This window comes from Moschus berezovskii, chromosome 5 (assembly GCF_049115385.1).
Source record: "Moschus berezovskii isolate FMDL1 chromosome 5, NW_MosBer_1.0, whole genome shotgun sequence".
Lineage (NCBI taxonomy): Eukaryota > Metazoa > Chordata > Mammalia > Artiodactyla > Moschidae > Moschus > Moschus berezovskii.
In genome coordinates this window covers 69,174,702-69,180,798 of record NC_142464.1, presented here as the reverse complement: position 1 = coordinate 69,180,798, position 6,097 = coordinate 69,174,702, and the positions used below count along the sequence as shown (strand labels likewise).

At 48.0% G+C, this 6,097-nt stretch overlaps 1 protein-coding gene and 1 pseudogene across 17 annotated transcripts in view; one reads left to right on the top strand and one right to left on the bottom strand.

Moving 5' to 3' along the window:
* Positions 1-1,506: 1,506 nt before the first annotated feature.
* The window catches only part of APBB2 (amyloid beta precursor protein binding family B member 2), a 388,982-nt gene continuing 384,391 nt past the window's right edge, over positions 1,507-6,097 (top strand). For 5 of the 17 annotated variants that reach the window (XM_055435279.2, XM_055435280.2, XM_055435270.2 and 2 more), the window contains exon 1: positions 1,522-1,692. The gene's annotated coding sequence lies outside the window, so the exon portion shown is untranslated. Of the gene's footprint in view, positions 1,693-6,097 lie in introns of all 17 variants that reach the window. The other 12 variants (XM_055435278.2, XM_055435274.2, XM_055435271.2 and 9 more) reach the window with 8 other exon arrangements.
* Positions 1,573-6,097, bottom strand: part of LOC148777849 (uncharacterized) — a 169,771-nt pseudogene continuing 165,246 nt past the window's right edge.

Sequence of the window (6,097 nt, the reverse complement as noted above, 5' to 3'; positions counted from 1 at the left end):
TCCATGGATTTATAGGGAATTCTTAGCGGCAATATTGTTTTTCTTTTGCGGAAGGAATGACATAATTGTTGGCCTCCAGATTGGTCTGAGGGAAATTGTTTATGGGAGAAGTTTGGGGGTGCAAATGCCAGAAACTCCTATTCCGCAGGGCAGCTTTCCTCCACTACTCATTTCTTCCAACTCCATCCGAGCCTGCATCAGGGTCCCATTATACACCTTTTTCTACACACCTAGTAGATTTCCCTTCTAGCACTCTTCGTGTTTGAAATGACATTTTTGAGTGATTGTTTAATGGATTTCTGTCCACCTCTCTGGTCTAAGCTCAATGAAAGCAGGGGTCTGGGCTTTTTTATTCACTGCTTTCCCTAAGCCAACTGTAAGATTTTGTGGGTCCTCAATAAATTCATGATGTTGAAGGAAAAAAGTAATGCGGGCCCCAACCACATAGAGTCCTCTCATGAAGAATAGGGACCAGTGAGTTTGCTGTTTGAAGAAGGACTGCATTGTGGAGGTTTAGGGAAGAGGATGACTGAGGAGCAGCCATTACCTTGTAATTATTAGTCAATTACTTTTAGCATAATCCTTCTGAAGGAGATAAGAAAGGAGGTAAGAAAAGCTTTGGTGTATGTGTGGAGCAGTAGTTCCCAAAGCGTGGTCTTCGGACCAGCATCATCTGGGAAGTCGTTAAATGTACAGACGCTTGGGCGCACCACAGACCTACCCATTCCGAGATTCTGTTAAGTAATCTGAGTTTCCATAAACCCTCAGGCTATTCTGATGGAGGTTCAAGTTTGACAGTCACTGCACTGGTGAAGCGCAATCCTAAAAGATGCTTTGGGGATATTATTCAGTGTCTGGGGGCAGAAAACTGATTGCTACTTGGTATTCTTTCTTATCAGGATCTTGCTTGTCTGTTTGAGTTTTAGTTAATATTCCTGGAGGGGAAAGGGAGATTATGCTTTCCCTCTCTTGCAGGTGTGTTCCTCCCTTGAGGTGATCTTGCTGTGATTTTCACATGGAGAAATGGTGTGTGTGCTCACTCGCCATATGCCTGGGTTTCTAGATAAGGAGGCAGAAGGAAGGAGAAGGTCTCGCCCACAAAGTTGCAGCTGGATGGGCGTGGGCAGCTCTCGTCTGAGGACATTTTCCCGTTATAAGGGAATGCAGACGTGTGGGAGAAAAGACTAGCCAGGGATAAGGTTACCCAACTGCCTTTTGGTGCAGACAGACACCGAGCCACAAGGAGGGGATGCCAGGCTACATCGCGTTGGGTCTCGACGTTCTGGCCCCTCTTGTCTCCCTGCCGTCTTCTCGGATGATTAGGGGACTGTGAGTTGGAGAGGCCCCGAAGCCTCTGCCTGCAGGGGTCGCACTAGGAGCGCGGCCCGCCCCCTCCTCCTCGGCCCCCGCCCCCGGCCCCGCCTTTCTCGGGATCGGCCCCCGCCCGGTCAGGCCCCTCCAGGCTCTCCGCGCAGCCGCCGCCAAAGCCTGGAGAAGTGGAATCTCGCCGGCGCCGCTGCCTGCGCGGGACTGGCGGAGCGGCACTGGGCATGCTCAGTTGCCGGAGCCCGTCCTGGTCTCAAGTAGGAAGCTCGTGCGCTGCTCCCGCAGCTGATCCTGGCGCTCCCGGCAGGGCGAGACTGGAGCAGGGCTGCCGGGCGCCGGAGCCGAGGCGAGCGCCGCGCACTGCTGGTGAGCCCAGCTTTCTTCCTGGCTTTTGCTCTGGATCCTGGGGCGGCCCGGGAGTGCTGGGGAGAGACCCGATCAGCCTCAGCGGCGTGGGGCGAGTGGCGGCGCGTAGCCCGGGCGGCTGCTCCTCTGCTCGCGGCCCCGAGGGCAGCGCGGCCACTGCCACTCGCCCAGCCGCAGCCACAGCTGCAGCAGCTGCCACGGCATCTGCAGCGGGCGTTCGCTGCGGAGTCTCGTGTGCCCCAATCCCGCGCCGCAGGGCCGGGTGGCACGGCGACTGCGGGCTCACTCCTGGACCCCATCCCTTTGGCTTCTCGGCGCCCTCTTTCCCTCGGCAGCCGGGGCTTGGCAGGGCCTGAGGCGGGGGAGACAGGGTGGGAGGGGGTGCGCCGGGGGGGCTGCGGAGGGGAGAAAGCGAGGGTGGGCGCCGGCGGGGAAGAGCGCACACCCCCTTACCTTGGCACCGGCCTCCGCTGTGCGGCTGGGCTCTCCCTCCACCGGCGGCAGCGCACTCCTGCCGGGACGTGAAGACCGGGCTGGATTCTGGGGGTTTCAGAGCCTAGCCGCTGGGAGATCAAAGGGGGAAAAGTTCATTTCCCTCTCGGAGGCAGGGGGCATTTTAACTAGAAAATGGCTGTGCGAAGGGGACCGAATCAGGGAAGCTGATCCTGAAATCCACTTTGCTGCCCGCTGGACAGAATGGAGGGTTGAACGCTAAAAATGACATTTGTGTGTTGAAAACATTGCTGGACGGAGGAGGGATGCGGAGTGCCATAGAAACAATCAAAGGTGATCTTGACATCGGCGAAGAGGTCTAAAACTGAGGGGTCAGGGGCTAAGGGTCGAAGGACCGCAGGGCCTGAATTTAAAACAAACAACAAACCATTGAAAAAATCAGACAGAGTTGTGGCCGTTTTGTAGTCAAGTTCAGGGCAGTTTAGAGCCATGACTTCCCAGACTGTTTTGGATGGATTGAGTGGTTGGGAGGGCCAAACACAGGAGAATAAGGTCAGTGTCAGCAGCTCAGCAAGACTGGGCTCCGTTTTGATTAGAAGTCCCTCAGTCACTGGCTTTACATTGTGCCTGATGACTTAGGTAAAATACTCAAAGGGTTCTCTTAAAATGATGCCAGCAGTCGTGTCTGAATTCCAAGAAATGGGGAAACTTTGTGAGGTTGGCATTGGTTTGTCCTTTGTTTTAATATTTCACTGATTTAAAAAGCAAACAGTGGCATCCTGAGCTGTTGTTCTGGATTGGGGTCTCTTAAGTCTTTGGTTTATTTTTCTTGTCATGAATTTATTTTTCACATCTTGTCCTCAAATGGCCATGATAATTAGGAGTGTCTGCATTCGGGTAGCTGGGGGTTCAGGAAGGGGGGGTTTCTTTATAAAGCCACATTGTGGTGTTTTCAGTTTGCAGCTTGGAAGCAATATTTGTTGAGCAGTTGTTTATGGTAACTTGCAGAGTCCTAGAAATGGCAGTTTTGAAGGGATGACATTTGTTAAGAGGATGAGGAACCTTGCGGGGGGGAGGGGGTCTGGAACGCTGAGAGAACACAGGTGGCAGTAGAGTACAGTGGGCTGGCAGTCAGAGCACCGGGGGATAACAGATGCAGATCTCAGTAGCTGTCCTTTGGTCACTGGCTAATTACATGACCTCCAAGAATCACTCAGGGACTCCATAGGCTGGGGTTGGTCTAGATATTTGCTCAGAACGTTTGAGAAGGAATTCTAAAGTTAAGATCCTTTTCCAGGAAACTGGAAAGGAAAGAAATGTTTCTTTCCTTCTCTCTTCAAAAGGATGTTAATACTGTTAACTAAGTAATTCACCTGCATGGACCCAGCACAGTCCCATTTTCTGAAACTTTTATAAAGTGCTAGTGGAAAAACACATGAGCTGAAGTTTAAAAGACTGACTTCTTACAGTTAACTGGAGTAATAAGAATCCTGACTACAAATAATTTAGGAAAAGTCTGCTAAATAGTGGAAGAATCCACATGTACAAAGATAAAATATTTTAAAACTGTTACTCTGAAAAGTCACGTTTCAAAGTTTGATGACTGTTTTTGTTTTCCCGGCCACCAGAGAAACAGCAAAAATCAATTTTTTTTTCTTTTTTGTTACAGCAGGAATACTGGAAGGCTTGCCATTGTTTTGGAACAGTATTATGTCGATTATCCTGATTTCAGGATATCTAAATTTGTCTCTTAAAAGAAATGGGATGTTGTCTCTATCCCTTCTTGAGTTTTAAAATATTCAGTACCCTGATGTAGTATAGCCCCTTACACTTTTCATGGGCACAGGACAGACTTTTAGAAAAGTATTGTAAGAAGATATTACTGCTTATGAGGGCGATGCTTATTTTCCTCTCCCAAGTTAAGGAAAGTAGCATTTGTTCATTACTTACTATGTGTCAAGTCTGATATTCAGACTCTTACACATCTTATATGTTGTTATCTCTGACATAAATGTCAGCTTCCCAAGAAAATCCCTCTGAGGAGGTGGACAGTTCATTGCTTGTAAGGCAGTAGAACTTCTGAGTTTTATTTTATATAAGACTGTGTTTAATTGCTTTCATTATTCAGTAAGCATTCTCTTGTAAAACATATTTGATTTGTTATTTGGAATTAGATTTGATTGGAACAGCATGTCTTCAGAATGATTTGAATGTTTTTAAGAAGCTTCTATTCAGATTTTAAAACTTTTTTATGTTCATTTATTTTCAACAGAGTTGTACTACTAACAAATGAATGTAAGGAAGATAAGCCCAGATTACCCATTTTAATTTTATATGTTATTAGCTCATATTCTGGGGTTTCCTGGGTAGCTCAACTAGTAAAGAATCCTCCTGCAATGCAGGAGACCCCGGTTTGATCCCTGGATGGGGAAGTTCCTCTGGAGAAGGGATAGGCTACCCACAGCAGTATTCTTGGTCTTCCCTGGTAGCTCAGGTGGTAAAGAATCTGTCTGCAATGCAGGAGACCTGGGTTCGATCCCTGGGTTGGGAAGATCCCCTGGAGGAGGGCATGGCAACCCACTCCAGTATTCTTGCCTGGACAGTCCCCATGGACAGAGGAGCCTGGTGGTCTACGGTCCATGGGGTCACAAAGAGTCAGACATGACTGAGTGACTAAGCACAATGCATATCCTACATGTTGTTACCTGTTGATGGTGTGAAGTAGTTTGTCAGAGGCAGAGTGACAGGTGCTCCATAATAAATGTCTAATGATATTTCACAAAAAGACCACCAACCAAGGAGTCCCAAGACTTGCCATCTGGGCCAGGATTGTCTGCTACTTAAATTTACTGTGTGACCTTGGGAAACTCAGTTTTCCCATCTGTAAAATGAGGGTATTGCAGTAGAAGGCACCCTCATGGTGTCTTTTGAGCCTTCAGGTCCCAGTCCAGGGGCCTGTGATGCAACCATTTGAAAAGGAGGACTACAGGTGAAGCTTTAGATGAAGCTGATTTTGTTTCACTAAGTCTGAGCTGTCCTGCTTTATGGAATTGTTCAGTTGCTAAGTTGTGTCCAACTTTTTGGGACCCCATGGACGGTAGCCTGCTGGGCTCCTCTGTCCATGAAGTTCTCCAGGCAAGAATACTGTGGTGGGTAGCCATTCCCTTCTCCAGGGGATATTCTAAATCCACGGATTGAACCCAGGTCCCCTGCATTGGCAGGTGGGTTCTTTATCACTGAGCCACCAGGGAAGCCTACTGTGTGGAATGCCCTTCATTTTGTTGACCATTTCCTACATCCCTTCTAGTTTTTGTTTGTCAGAGAATGATTGTCATAAAATTAACTGTTTGTGGGGCTGCAGTTTAGGTAGGAGATAAGGTAATAATTAGATTTGGGTAGAACACTTTGGGTATTTGAAACTGTTTTACAGCATCTTCTGAAGAGATTCTGCTCCAGGGCGTGCAGGTGGTCTAAGGAATAAGCCTCTTCAGGGACTGTGGAGGAGGCTGTCCTGTGCCTTGGTTGCCGGGGCACCTATGTGCCCTTTGGGCAAACTTTTCCCATGTCTCCACCTTGTCTTTTTAGCTCTTGATCAGAGTTGAAGCCCTTGGTCTCTGGAATAAACTGATCATTATTTCATGTTAGCACCATCACTGTACTAAGCAGATGCCCATGCTGTAGTACCAGAAATGATGGCTGTCCAAATGTACCTACATGAACTTTTTTTTTTTTTTTTTTGGTAATCTGTGATGGGTCAAAGGAAACCTATCTAATTTGATGTTTGTAATGTACTTCGCTTTTAAGATGCTCTCAAAACTGAGCCTCAGTAACCTTGAAGTGAGGCAGGTGAAGAGAAGCCAGAGTTGTTACCAAGATTTAAATAAGTGTTAATAAGTAGATCGGAGAAGGCAATGGCAAGCCACTCCAGTACTCTTGCCTGGAGAATCCCATG